General features: G+C 34.8%; 1 protein-coding gene across 4 annotated transcripts in view; it reads right to left on the bottom strand.

The window, feature by feature from the left end:
• The window catches only part of LOC150099882 (uncharacterized), a 61,092-nt gene that overhangs the window by 4,605 nt on the left and 40,542 nt on the right, over nt 1–15,945 (bottom strand). The window contains exon 1 of one of the 4 annotated variants that reach the window (XM_090402991.1): nt 11,745–11,835. The exons of 2 other annotated variants lie outside the window; for them this stretch is intronic. The gene's annotated coding sequence lies outside the window, so the exon portion shown is untranslated. Of the gene's footprint in view, nt 1–11,312; nt 11,398–11,744; nt 11,836–15,945 lie in introns of those variants that run through there. One more of the 4 variants, XM_090402993.1, reaches the window with a different exon arrangement.

Raw genomic sequence — 15,945 nt, 5'->3', positions numbered from 1 at the left:
ACTGTAAACTGGTAGCGGCTGCACCCAAGTAAACTGTGTTGATCCACAGGCTAAACTAAGTGAGGAGAGCCAGATATGGCAATCTCAAGCAGTAACTGTATTCAGGGAATCTGCTGCAAACAGTGTCTGTACTCCATGTTAGGAGTGGCTGAAATCAGGTCAAGGAGTGGTGGTAGACACTTGACAAAACTTAACCATTGAAACCGAATGAACTCTAACAAACCTAAAGATACATACTGGCTTGACCGTCACCCGGTCAAACAAGGGTCACACCCACTATTAGGGAAAACCAAGATAGTGAAGGTGAAAAATATGCGATTGGAACGAAACATTATCTAGTAGACAGAAAAAACATAACAAGCATAGAAACTTGAAATGTAAGAACTCTTCACCAGGAAGGAGCATTGCACATACTACTACACAATTATAGATAGGAAATGACTGGACTCTGCAAAACCAGATGGACTGGAAAAGGTGAATTCCACCATGGACAGTACAAAATCTTAACTTCAGGTAGGGAGGAGAACAAACACCAAGGAGTAGCACTAATATTAAAACCAAAGTTTCAAAACTATCTAATGTCTTACAATCCTATTAAAGCAAGATTTAACACATCAATTGGATCACTGACTATTATTCAAGTATACTCACCAACTTAAACATCATCAGAAAAAGACACTGAGCAGTTCTATATAGATTTGCAAAAAAGCATTACAGCAGACATCAAGTCAAGATCTCCTAACTGTAATGGGGGAACTTAAATGCAAAAGTAGGCAAAGACAAGGATACCTGGCCAAGAGTAATCAGAAACTTCGGGTATGGAGAAAGCAATGCACGTGGTGAAAGACTGCTAAACTTCTGCTCAAATAATAGACTAACAATAACCAACACTCTTTAAACAACCAAAACCCCAAAGAAAATGGACATGGATATAACCAGACAGACAAACCAAGAATATGTTAGACTATATTACTGTAAACCAAAGATGGAAATAGTATCCTAAATTGCAGATTGTGGATCAGATCATAAGCTAGTATTAGCAAACCTAAGAATAAAGATAAATTATGAAAGCATTTTTAGTCAAAAGGAGACTAAATGCAAAAAAAAAAAAAAAACTACAAGACAACAACATTCTAAGAAAATATCAACTAGAACTAGATAAAAACCTAAAGGAACTACCAAAACAGAATATAACCACTGATGAACATTGGTGCAAATTAAAGGAAATAATATTAAAATCAGCAGAAAATAGAATAGGTTACATAGAAAGAGAAAGTAAGGATTGGATCTTGAATGAAGTAAAAAGGCGAACAATGAAAGGAAAGCATGAAACTAAAAGAGAACTAACAGAAATGAATATAATAGATTCACCAGAGAAATGATAAAACTTGCTGATGCCAATGCACTAGCAAAAGCTAAACTAATTCCATTGAAATCAGTGATACAACATCAAATTCCCGAGATCAATGCTGACAGAAGGACCTCCACCACGATAGCAAGACTACGAACAGGGCATTATAGAGGAATGAAGATCAACACAGATGATACGAGAACATATAGAAACTGCAACAACTGCCCCAATACTGAACTGACACCCACTCACATCTTTACCTGTCCAGCAATTACAGCAGCCTTGCAAGAAATAGATCCTAATCCTGAACAACAGCTCTATACAAACAAAATCACAGACATAGCCAAAGCAGTACAAAGAGCACACGGAAACATCTAAGACTCTTCAAAGGACAAAACAACAACAACAACCAGAGAAATGATAAAACTAGTTGGAAGAAAAATGCAAAATGGCAGAGAAGCTAGCAAAAGAAAATAACCTTCATGGATTACATAAACAAATTGACCAAATTATTAAGACACAGACAACAAAAATGATAAATGATCAAAAACAAAGAGGGCCAACTAATTGAAAGTAAAACAAAAAGGCAAGATGGGAAGAATAGTTTAGAGATTATTTAAATTAAGGGGATATTTAATCCCACATTATTTCAAAGCTGAATAAGAAACTCTAAGATAGAAATCAAATCAAAGAGTTTCATGCCGAATATAGCAAACTATAAAAGTTCGATGAATCCAAGCATAAGCAAACACCTGATAGTACAATACTGGGAAACTCGCAGTAAAGGTGGATAAAGCTATGATCACTGTTCTTAGTATTTGCCCCTAATGTACAACACATTCCCTAGGACAGTGCTTCCCAAACTGTGGGCCGTGGCCCCCTTGGGGGCTGTAGGTTTTGTTGAGGAGAGCCGTGAAATAATGAAAACAAATTTAAAATGTTTTAAGACTAAGTAGATTTGTTTTTATTTTAAAAGAAACGTATTTAACTTATTTATTATTTCTTTTTTGTTATTTTTTATATTTTAATGGAAAAATTCACACATTGGTGTTAGTTCACAAACTTCGCTTCCTGCGTATTTCGACACTTAATGAATATTAGTAAATATTGCTTATTCATATGTTTCATTTCAAAGCAGTGGTTAATTGTATTTACTTCAAATGCTCTCCAAGGAAGCTCCAAATCTTCCTGTCCCTTTCATCACGCATTCGTAATCAGGGACTGTTGATATTGACTTTATATACATATCAAAACTCGTTTTATATTACCACTGTCATCGGAGCTAATTTTCTATTACCAATAAAATTTTTGCATATACTTCATACATGATAAAAAGCTTAAACAAGCTCATGTGGGGAGACAGCAACTCTCTTGCAGTGGTAAACAACACTCCCTCCCTAACAGCCACTATAATGCAGAGGTAATAAAAACAAGTACTTTTATTATGCCAGTGAATAAGGTATGAGCAGTCTGTGTAATATATTTCTCAACAAATAGTGCAATTAGAGACAACTCAACTGGGATAAAAATACACTAATTAATGAATCACATGTCCCCTCATACAGAAACTATGCTGTATAGACTGAAACAAAACCATATGTTGCATGGGCAAACACAGTATCTAACTAAAAACTACTGTTATTAATTAGATGTGTGCGAGTTCGATTTCTCGAGGCAGCAATAAAATTAGTAAAAGTGTTAAAACTAAGTAATATAATGAATCTTATGGCAGTTTCACATATGGAATTCGGTTGAAGAGAGTTAGCATTTCAACTCAATTGTCAGCTATGCTTTTATCTTTCGGTTGCGCGATCTTTTGTTAATACCGCACCAATCATGTGCACGTTTTAATAACCTGCCTTTGTTGTCTGTTTCGCGTTAGGCTTAATTACCGTAAAGGGAGAAAAGTCACAAAAGAGAAAAATGTTCCTGGTCCGGGGATTCCCTTATTCAGGTAATATTCACTAATTTCATGTTATCATGAAATTAGTGAATATTACCTGTGGTGTGCCAGTATCGGTAAGTGGTGCTATTATTTGATCTATTCTACGTTAAAAAATTAACCCTGAGATGGATAAGCGGCTGATAAAAAATTTAAAAAAAAAATCCCGCGAACAATCAGAAGAAGCAGAAACAGACTAAAAAAAAAAAAGGACAGTATTTCATATTTTACCAGAACAGCCCGCATCGTCTTCAGAACCAAATGGTAAGAGGCAAAAAATGTAATATATGTATTTGATTTTTGCAATATTCGCTGTATATGTTTTGTATTGAATATAAATACAATAAATATTATAATAATATATCTCTCTATTACGATTTTTTTCGAGGGGGGGGGCGTGAAATATTTGAATTTTTGCAAAGGGGGCCCTGACATCCAGTAGTTTGGGAAGCACTGCCCTAGAAGATGTATGTTGTTTTACATTAAGGACGCAGGTCACTACCCAGACACTTTCAACCTTTTTTGAGATCTCATCAGTGAGTAGGTAGACCAAATAAATACCAAGATTGTAGTGATAACAGCTTTAATACTTTACCATACGAGTTGTCAAAAAGGTGCACCAATAAATTAATGAAATAAAGAGCCAAAATGCTTCACTTCGGTGATGTGAAAATTATTTAAAATAAGGGGATATTTAATTCCCCATTATTTCAAAGCCAAATAAGAAACTCTAAGATAGAAATTCAAAGAGTTTCATGCCGAATATAGCAAACTATAAAAGTTCGCCGAATCCAACTGTAAGCAAATACCTGGTAGTACAATACTGGTGGTATAAAAATATGTGGGATTAAATATCCCCTTAATTTAAATAATTGTCACATCACCTAAGTGAAGCCTTTTGGCTCTTTATTTCATTAATACTTTAGAGATTTATATAAAACAACAGCTCCCAGGATATTGATCAAATTCACACAGAATTCTTAAAAGCATGAAAGGAACAACTTTTGGAACCATTAAAAACATTATTTGAAAGGATCTACAAAAATGAAGCAGTGCCTACTGATTGGACCAAATCAGTTAATTTGGTCCAATCAGTAGGCGATGCTTGGGCTAATTTTACTAATTACAGAGGAATTAGCCTTCTCATTATTCCAAGTAAGGTTTTTATGAAAGTACTCCAAACACAAATTAAGCCATATATAGAACTAGCACTAGGAGAAGAATAAGCAGGTTTCAGACCAGGAAGAAGCACAATTGATCAACTATTCACCTTAAGACAACCGAGTCCAGAATGAGGCAGGTGACCAGTGGTGTGCCTCAGGGCTCTGTGCTTGGGCCAATTGTTTAATTTGTATATAAATGATATAGGAAACGGCTTAAAGGGAGATATTCAGTTGTTTGCTGATGATGCAAAGTTGTGTAGTGCAATAAAAAATCAAGCTGATGTTGAAAGTTTGCAGGAGGATTTAAATAAGCTTGTAAAATGGGCAAAAGAAAATGGATGTCAGTTCAATGTGGAAAAGTGTAAAGTCTTGCATTTTGGGATTAAAAGATTACCAGCTGTGTACTACATCGATGGAAAGGTACTCCAAGAGATTGATGAGGCTAGGGACTTAGGGGTATTGGTAGATAAGGAGATGAAGTTCAGAGGACACATTGCTAAGGTGTCCAAGATTGCACATAGGATTACTTGGTTGTTGAGGAACACACTGACATCCAGAGATAAAGAGGTTATTATTCCCCTTTATAAAGCATTGATACTTCCACATTTGGATTACTGTGCTCAGGTCTGGTCACCTGGATTCCTTGGAGATGAGGAGGCTGTGGAGAGGGTTCAGAGAAGAGTGACCAAGTTGGTGAGTGATATAAAAAATGCTCCCTACATTGATAGATTGAGAGCTTGTGGATTGCAGAGATTGGTTGATAGGCGAAGAAGAGGGGATATGATAGAAACATTCAAATTACTAAAAGGTTTTTATAGGATTGATGCAGGGGAAATGTTTCAGCTGTGTGATAGTGATGGAAGAACAAGAGGTCATCTCTGGAAATTAAAGAAGAGTGTGGTTAACAAAGGTGTCAGAACAAGGTTTTTTTGCCTGGAGGGTGGTGAATGAGTGGAATTCATTGCCTGACTTTGTTGTGAGCTTTTCATCTGTAAATGAATTCAAGAAGAGATATGACAGATATTGTTTTGCTAGCTTGGGTCTCCCGCGATGAGTCTACTGACTCCATGGAGATACCCGTAATAATAATAATAATAATAATAATAATAACTAATAGAAAAAAACACTAGAGTACAACCAAAGTTGCTACATAAATTTCATAGACTATCGTCAGGCATCTGATTCAATCCATAGAAGAGAACTATGGAATTGCCAACAAAACAATAAGAATAATAAAGAATCTGTATGAGAAATCTGAAAGTGCAGTACGACTGGAGGACACTTTAACCAACTGGTTCCACACGGAGAGCAGAGTAAGACAGGGACGCAATCTGTCACCAGATCTGTGCAATCTTACACTGGAAGAAGCAACCAGTAAGCCCTTAAGCAATGAAGACTCTGGAATCAAAATATATGGGAAAAATTTAACAAATTTAAAATTTGCAGACAAAATTGCATTACTTGCAAACACAGAAGAAAATCTACAGTGAATTTATGATAAAATAAAGGGCTGTATAAAATTTGGATTAAACATAAATACAGACAAAACAAAAATTATGCAAATAGGAAAAAGAAGCACCAATCTGAAAATTGAAATTGATAGTAAGAATCTAGAGCAGGCAGAAAACTTCACCTACCTTGGAAGAGTTATTGAGTACAATGGTGAAATTACAAAAGATATAAACAGACGAATCAGTCAAGCATTCGAAACGTTTGGATGACTTAATAAAATATGGAAGCCAAGAGACATCAAACAAGTAACAAAAGTAAGAATCTATGAAACAATGGTCCTCCCAATACTCTTCTATGGAAGTGAATGCTGGAATCTCAAAAAGGCTGAAGAGAAAGAATTATTAACTACTGAAAAGGGTTGGATAAGAAGATTACTTGGAGTATCTCTGCTGGATAGACTAAGAAACGAAGACAAGAAAATGACTGAAACAAGAAATAATAATAATAGACAAAATCCAAGAAAGAAGATGGCGATGGTTTGGCCATGTGACCAGAACAGGAACAGAAAGACTACCATCTAAAGTCTTGAAGATATAACGATGGAAGGTAAAAGATCCAAAGTATAGTCCAGAATTAGATGGATAGACAAAATAAAAGGGGACTCGAAAACCAAATCAACAAGCGACACCAAACTGGACAGAACTGTTTGGACTGTCCCGGGGCAGACAGAAGTGTAAAGAGTTCATTCCGCCTCATCATCATCCACGCAGATGTGGAAGAGAGAGAAGTAATAGTTATGGGCAATCATATGTTAACATGAGATCAGCACTCTCAAAACAGAGTGCCCCTCCATCTTGTGCTCAGTTAAGTAGTTATTATTGGGTGACACCTCTTGAGCCCAAAAATCATCAGTCTTTCCGAATGAAAGAACAGAAAAATTGTGGTTTTTCAAATCACTACAAAATCGATTTCCAGTGGTTGTATAAATTCCATGTCCCCCCCCCCCTACCACCACCACATGTTCTTCATTCAACATATGCATACTTAGAAAAATGTTAATTAATCCACCCTGTGCTGTTTTGAGATATATTGCCAAAGCATACATACTCACCTTACTTCTTTTTCACCCAGTGCTAGCACCCGAGTATATATCTTTTGCCATATTCACATTTATTTCACCCAAGAAAGCCTAAAAAGCATCACACCCAACATATACTAGTGTCATGAGAAGCCTCTAATTCGGGATGTTCTAATTTTCCTATTCATCATAATATCATCTACAGGTAACCCACGTATAATGCAGTACTTACACAATGCAGTCTACAAACTGTAGTAACCCTTGTTGAACGCAGAACTTATACAACACAGTTTCGATATTCATATGTTTTCCACCACGTAACTTAAAAATCAAATTTTATCTTCATTAAATTTGTGTCTGCCTGTATCCTGCATGTAATTATAAGTAGTGAATTTATATTAGGTGAAACATCCTTTAGCACACATGTATGTCAATTGTTTACCGTATAAAACGTTTATTGTTGAAAATTGTCTTCGTTTTCTGCCAGGAAAGCGCATTAAAAATCATAAGTGTGTTAATCTCGAGCTGAGCACTTCATTTTCCGATGAGTTACATACAATATGTAATGCTTTTTTTTTTCATGTAAAAAAAATTATTTTTATAGTAATGGCAATATGGTTGAAAACGAAATTGGTGAATTAATTGATGGGGAAATAGATTTAAATAAGGAGGAACTGGTGCAGTTAATAGATGATGTCGAACCAAATGGTGGGGAAGGTTCTGCCGAAGATTCTGATTGCAATGAATCCGTTAAAGAATTCAGTTTAAAGAAATTAGCAGGATTGAACTTGGCAAGAAAGTTATTTTCCGGATAATGATCTCTCAATGGAGTGCTCCAGAAAATTCATGAGACAATTGGGTATTTGTTCAGCATCGTATTATGACCTTAATAATAAATTGTAGCATAGTGGTAAGCAAGGTCTTATTACTGACTTCTTGTTAATTAAACCAGCCGAAGTATGCAAGGAGAATTATACTAATGATGTCCAAGAGATTTCAAGTGATGACGACATCCAGTCACTCGTAAATAAAGAACATCTATGAAATGTTCGTTTTGAAGACAGTGATAACGATTCAAATATGCACTTTATTTTATTTTGTCTAAAACATTTATGCAATGACGTTTACACACAATTTGTAATTTTTATAATTTTATATTATGTATTTGTTTCATAGTTTGTTTTTTTTAACTTACATGAATTACCTGAATTAAATAAAAACATTTTTGTTGGATGTCATTGTTGTTTATATAATTAAAAAACAATTTCGGAACCTAACCCTACTTTTTCTATGTGATCCGAGTCTCTCATAATGCGGCATTTCTATGGAACCTAGCATCTGCGTTATATGAGGGTTACCTGCATTTTATTTTCATCTTCTCTGCATCGTAACTGAAATTGCAACATTGCAATTTCAGTTACGATGCAGAGAAGATGAAAATAGAATAGATGGTATTATGGTAAATAACATCATATTCCTTTTCCCACAACTTCCTTTGTCAGTCAATTCGTACTGGTTGCCTATAATTTCTTAAGTTGAAAGTTTATTTGTAATGAAGAAATGGTATCAATGAATAAAACAGTCATGATTACACAAGAGTGGTGAACAGGAGAATACAAGTGGTAATATATAGATTGGTATGTTAAGGGAAAAGACTTAATGAAAGAAGATAAGAAAAGAAAATGGCAATAGACTGACAAAGGAAGTTGTGGGAAAAGGAATATGATGTTATTTACCATAATACCATCTATTCTATTGTAAAAATAGCCATACTGGTTATAATAAAAATACAAATGGAGGCAAAATTAAGCATATGTATCTATGAGGGCATGCATTCCTGACAAACAGCATATACTTGAGAAATAATACATAATGTTTAGAGTGATATCTTATAATGTACATTTAAAATAAAACTCAACTTTATTTAGTGTCCTGAGATTTAAAATCTCACAACTTGAGTTTCTAAATGTTTTTTCCAGAAGTATGTTTTGATGTAAAATACTGTTTCATGTTTGTTGTAGGTGCTTGGTAGTAAGTACCCATAAACATTGTGAAATATTTGCTTGATAAATTTGGGAACTACATTATATACAAAGAAAATATCATATTATTCTTTCATATACAAAAATATTTTATAAATCTTATATATAAAAGTAAAATGATAAGAATGGCAAACAGGTCACTAACTGAATATGCAAAGAAATTAATAATAGCTATAACTATGATAATTCAATTTTTTGTTCTTGTCAAAAGAAGACGATTATTGTACTAAACTCCACTCCAACAGGCATGGAGTTTAGTACAATAACTATACGATACTGAAGTAAAGAATATACCCATGAATAGTAGCTGCATCTTAATATATTTTTTTTAGTTACGAACATGGACATTTCTTCGAAATGAGATACGGGAATCATTTTGGGTTGGATGTGGGGACCGATATACTTTACTGATTTTGGTCTGGTTGGCTGAGTAGTTAGTGTATCCGCTCTCCAGCCAAAAGGTGCGGGTTCGAATTCCACACATGGGCATGGATGTTTGTAATTGTGTGAAAGCACTTGTGGTGGTAGTTGGTGGCAGATGGCGTTGGTGTTAGGTTAATAATAATAATAATTAATATTATTAAGCCACAGTTCAAATTTTGAATACCAGTACAATCCATTTCAAGCCATTTAATAGTAGCGATTAATATATGTTAATGATCCATGCAAATACAAACTTTTTGGCAAAATGATATTGTTTGCTGATGATACGGCATTAGAATACACCGAATAGACCCTTCAGGATCTGGAAAATCAAATTACCCATGATGGAATTAAAAAAAAAAAAAAAACGGTTTAGCAATAATGGTCTTAAAATTGATACCAATAAAACGAGATATTATTATTATTATAAAAACCTCCATGGAGTCAAAGACTCATCGTGAGAGGTCCATTGTTATACACACAGTTTATCATACTGTGCCTTAAATATATTCACTGTCTCTGCACACACCACACTCTCAGGCAAAGCATTCCAATCACTCACCACTATCCATGCAAAAAACCTGCTCCTCACTCCCTTGCTCACACCTCCTTATACAGCTTCCAGGAATGACCTCTTGTTCTAGGGTTAGAGACCACGAGATGGCGGCACATTTGAGCCGTTTCTCTTCACTGCGTACCGCTTAATTAGTGATAGCCTTGGGCCATCTGTCTCTGATTGGGTACCAGTGGAGATTGAACTGCCCACTCAGTCTCCAAAAAAGTTAGATTGGGCTAAATGGCCTCGCCTACTCACGTATATACGGGAATAAAAAGGCGTTAGCTGATTTTTTTTTTTTTTTTTTTTTTTATCTCTGTGGCTGTATATTATTATGCAAGAAAGAATATTGTATGGTTTTCGGTATGTAATGTAGGCTATGGTTGAATCAGCAGTCAGAACTTGCTGTGAACAAAGAAATTTTTCATAAAGCCTTTGAATATCTAGCAACAAACAGCTGCAATAGACTCACAAATGAAATAAAATCAATAACCTCAGAATATGCTTTCAGAAAACGATTTGAGAGACTACTGCATCGGACTAAATAATGTTGATTTTTATTTTAAACATCTATTACAAGAGATCAGTATAACTTACATATTATGTCCAATTAGGATTGTAATATATTACGAAAAATGTATATCATGTTATATGAGCTTTCACAGATAAGAGTCACTGGATTTTGCAGTGATTGTAAGGAGCAAATTTAATTTTCTTGTAACCAGTATGGCTACCCACATTTAAAAATAAAATTAAAACATTTTAAACTCACTGACATATTTGAAACATTTGTATTAAGTAGGTAAACTATCTGACAATTTATTCATTAATTAATAATTAAGAATTTAATTATATATAATTTCAGTTGGAACTCTAGCACGCATTCCTTTTAAATGTACTTGTTTTATACTAGTTCTGTTAATGTATTTTTCCATGTGTCTGTTAATTTTATTTTACTCTTTACCAATGATACCTGAAGAAGTTGTATTTCAACGAAACTAGTTGTATCTTAAAAATAAATTTGTCATTCTCGGTATAAAGTCATTTAATTTCTTTTTATATATATATATATATATATATATATATATACACACACACACACACACACACAAATATATATACATACATATAAGGAAAATATTTGTTTGTCAATAATTAAAATATTCAGCCCAAAATATCATATACAGAAAATATATTATAATTGAAACATATATTTATAAATATGATGCATGTGTGATGAATAAAAAATTGTAGATATTAAACTGCAACATATTTTAGGCAAAAGTTTCTAGTTTCCTAACATACACTAATCTATGCAATATGGAATGTCCACCCGAACTGCGATGTAGCTTTCACAACGTCGTATCATGCTTAGCACTGTACGCCTTCGAGCGTATATTCCTATTTGTGAGAGTTTGTAGAGATACCCGCGTACATGTGCTAGAATGCTGACCTCGCGTGGTGCTAAACAGATTTCTTTAGCATGTTGAATAATGTATTAATGGTATAATATATTATATAATATATATAATAATGAACTATACTATTATCCTGCAGAGAAATCATGTACTTAAAACCGGCATTACATGTACATAAACCAATAGCAGTATGATATAGTATAGTTCAGAGAAATCATGTATTTAAAATCAGCATTACATGTGCTTAATTGGCCAACGTTTTATGCGCACTTTAAATATAAATATAAATATATTCTGTAATTATATCCAGACTACTCACGTCTTTGTGATTCCACTGTAATTCACACCATGAACACAAATTACAAAAACCTAAACTTCGTATATAAAAAACCCTTTCCGATGGTTTTTCGTATCATTATACTAGAAACAATGAGACCATTACCAGATATGAGTAAGTATCGTATCGCGCCACCTGCTAATATAAATTAAAATTCAAGAATAAATTAACGAAATAAAGAGCCAAAAAGGCTCCACTTCCACGATGTAAAAATTATTTAAATTAAGGTGATATTTAATCCCGTATTATTTCATAGCCGCATAAGAAACTCTAAGTTAGAAATCAAAGAGTTTTGTGCCGAATATAGCAAGCTATAAAGGTTCGGCGAGTCCAAGCGTAAGCAAATACCTGGGAAGTGCAATACCGGGAAACTCGTAGTATAGTTCGCCCACAGTTTGTAAGTCCCTGGTTGGCATTATGCCAAGAATAGTCGATTCATGCTGAAGGGGAGAAAGAAATGAAGGACGTACGAATTGGTCGCCAACACCCGAAATCACGTGCTTTATAGGTAAATTTTTCCAACTGTTATACAAGCAACATAGTTAACTACAATAATCATAAAAGAGAAGTTAATTTTCCGACCTGTAACAATAAACAACTCATCCCACAATACGGAATGATTACCCTATTATCGGAATGGATTCTCCTTTTTCTGATATGCGCAGAAGTGTCGAGGGATTTCTAATCGGTGGGCGAACTATAATGGTGAAAAAAGCTAGGATCACTATTCTTAGTATTAACCCTAATGTAAAACTCATCCCCTAGGAGATGTATGTTGTTTTACATTAAGGGAGATAGGTCACTACCCAGACACGTTTCAATGTTTATTGAGGTCTCATCAGTGAGTAGGTAGACCAATAAATACCCAGATTGTAGAGATAATAGCTTTAATACTTTACAGCACGAGTTGTTAAAGAGGTGTACATATATTGTACACATAAATATCTCCTTAATTTAAATAATTTTTACATCGCCGAAATGAAGCCTTTTGGCTATTTATTTCATTAATTTTGTATACACCTCTTTAACAACTAGTACTGTAAAGTATTAAAGCTATTATCACTACAACCTTGGTATTTATTGGTCTACCTACTCACTGATGAGACCTCAATAAAGGCTGAAACTGGTCCGGGTTGTGACCTATCTCCTGTAATGTAAAACAACATACATCTCCTAGGGGATGAGTTTTACATTAGGGTTAATACTAAGAATATTGATCCTAGCTTTTTCCACATTTACTACGAATAACCCGGTATTGCACTACCCAGTTTGGACTCGCCGAACCTTTATGGCTTGTTATATTCTGCATGAAACTCTTTGATTTCTATCTTAGAGTTTCTTATTCGGTTTTGAAATAATGTGGGATTAAATAGCCGCTTAATTTAAATAATTTTACATCGCCGAAGTAAAGCCTTTTGGCTGTTTATTTCATTAATTTATATGTACACCTCTTAAACAACTCGTACTATAAAGTATTAAAGCTATGATCACTACAATCTTGGTATTTTTTGGTCTACCTACTCACTGATGAGACCTCAAAAAAGGTTGAAACTGCTCTGGGTAGTGACCTGCGTCCTGAATGTAAAACAACCTACATCTTCTAAGGGATGTGTTTTACATTAGGGTTAATACTAAGAATAGTGATCCTAGCTTTATCCACCTTTACTTTGAGTTGCCAGGTGTTGCACTACCCAGGATTTGCTTACGCTTGGACTCTCCGAACCTTTATAGCTTGCTATGTTCTGCATCACACTCTTTGATTTCTATCTTAGAGCTTCTTATTTGGCTTTGAAATAATGCGGGATTAAATATCCCCTTAATTTAAACAATTGAAGAATAAATTTATTAAAAATAAAAATAAGTAATAGCAGAAATTGGTACATATTTATCATTATGCAACACCTCCAGGGAGTCCAAAGAATCATCGAGAGAGAGAGTGTGCCACCACCATCGAACGACTGAAACTCCTTCAAACTATTAACTGCGCTCAAACTTGCTTAACGTTTTTCTGCGGCATTAGTAGCAGAGGCTTTACCAATCGACCATGACTGAATTTATAAAAAAAATGACCAAACAGCATTAACTTGTATTACATTCATTACAATATTATTATTATTTACTAAAATATAGTAATATTGTAATATATAAAGATAAGTGCAGTAGATGTGCTATGCAATTATGAAAACGGCATTACATAAAACATTCCGAGGAGTTTCACCGTGGAAGGTAAGTTCTGCTGTAACTTTACAATATCTATTTATATTCTATATACAGTATCTAAATTAATTTATACTGAATAGCATTTGAACATCACAGCCAATGAAATTAGTGTATGTGTGTGTGTGTGCGCGTGTTATTTTCCATCAAGTCGTTTTCGACTCCTGGCGACCCCATGAACATACACTCTCCATTCAGATCTGTCCCTGATCATGTCTTTTAGAACCTCCATGAACACTCCAATTGCTTCTTCGACTCCATCCACCCATCTAGTTCTCGGTCTTCCTCTTCTCCTGCTTCGATCAAAATTAACAAGCATCATCATTTTCTACAAACTGTACTGTCATTTTTCCGCATAATATGTCCGAAGTATGACATTTTTTTGCTTCGAGAGAGCAATCTGGCTTTATTCTGTCTTCACTGATTTATTAGTTTGTTTGCAGTCCATGGTATTCTTAGTAATCGTCTCCAAACCCATAATTCAAATGCATCTATCTTCCTTCTTTCACTCTTTCTCAGGGTCCAACTTTCACATCCATACAGTACCACAGGAAATACCATTGCTTTCACGGTTCTGATTTTTGTTGCAAGGCTAATATCTTTATCTTAAAAGATCTTGTTTAAATTTGTCATTGTTTTTTTCCGAGTAATAATCTTCTAACTTCTTCAGTACAATAACCATCATCATCAATTCTGGATCCTAGGATCACAAAATTGTTATTTGCTTCCATTTTCTTCCCATCTACTTCAAAATCATTAGGTTCACATGTTGCCATAACTTTTGTCTTTTTCAGGTTTAACTTGTTATGAAAGTTAAAGAAGAAAGTGCTAAATATGGTCTTAAACTTAAATAATAAGTTCTTCCAAATCTTCTTTGCATTCTGCTAGTAAGGTGTTATCATCTGCATACCTCAAATTATTAATATTTTTCCACCACTTTTAATTCCAACTGAAGTCTCCTCAAGCCCTGCCATTCTTAAAACGTATGCGCTCTACAGTTAAACAGGTACGGAGATAAAATACATCCTTGTCGCACCCCTTTATCTATTGTGAAATACTCAGTTTCTCCAAGATCTGTTCGGAACAGTAGCTTCTTTAATGAAATGAGAGCATGCAATTTACTACTTAATTCTTCCCTACTCACAACTACAATAAACGCCATCTAACGCCCATTGTCACCACCAACATCATCATCATTATTATTATTTTCATTCAGGGCAATGTATTGGCATACGAACGGTGATATCGCTACTCCCGTTTTGTAGAGTTTAAAAGTGATTCCAACTCATGATTTTAATTTGAGTGTTCCTAAGTAACTCAACTTGTTACGCGGAAGACAGTGATATAAGATTCACTCAAATCGGCTAAGAAACCAAATTTTGAAGAGTTGAAAAGTGAACAGAGAGGACCGTGGTCAACAACGAGCGAAGAACAAAGGACGTCGCCATCTTTATAATAAAGCCGCAGTTGCTCAAGGGAAAAAAAGTGAGTCATGAAATACATCAAATGCCTGGAGGATTTATCGTCCGACGGAAATCAAACAACCTGTACGAAATGCATAGGAGTTTACACATAAAATGTGCCGGCTTTTCGGAAACAACTTGGCAACCTAAATCCAATCCAACACGCGAGGAATGGAAGTGCCGATAATGGGCACGCCAAGGGTATTTGCCGCCCGTGTGCAAACTTTTATTGGTCGCTCCTAATACCGCATTGTATAATGCAAATTAGATATTAGCTACATAAAATGCCACCCTATCAATGTTACCGCCCCAGTGCGGTGCTCCCTCGGGTTGGCGCGGCCCTGGTGCCGATTATACCGGAGGCAAAATCAGACGTCGAACTAAACAAACAAAAAAAAAAAATGCACGTAAGTCCTATAATTTTAACTCTTTAAATATACTAAAGAAACGGTCTAGAGACTATAAAAGCCAGGTTCTTAGATCTTGTGCAAAAACTCTTTGAC

Source organism: Typopeltis vanoorti, chromosome 13 (genome assembly GCF_054136105.1).
Source record: "Typopeltis vanoorti isolate ZY-2024b chromosome 13, IOZ_Tvanoo_1.0, whole genome shotgun sequence".
Lineage (NCBI taxonomy): Eukaryota > Metazoa > Arthropoda > Arachnida > Uropygi > Thelyphonidae > Typopeltis > Typopeltis vanoorti.
Note: the sequence above shows the minus strand (reverse complement) of the source record. Positions and strands in the feature narration are given on the sequence as shown.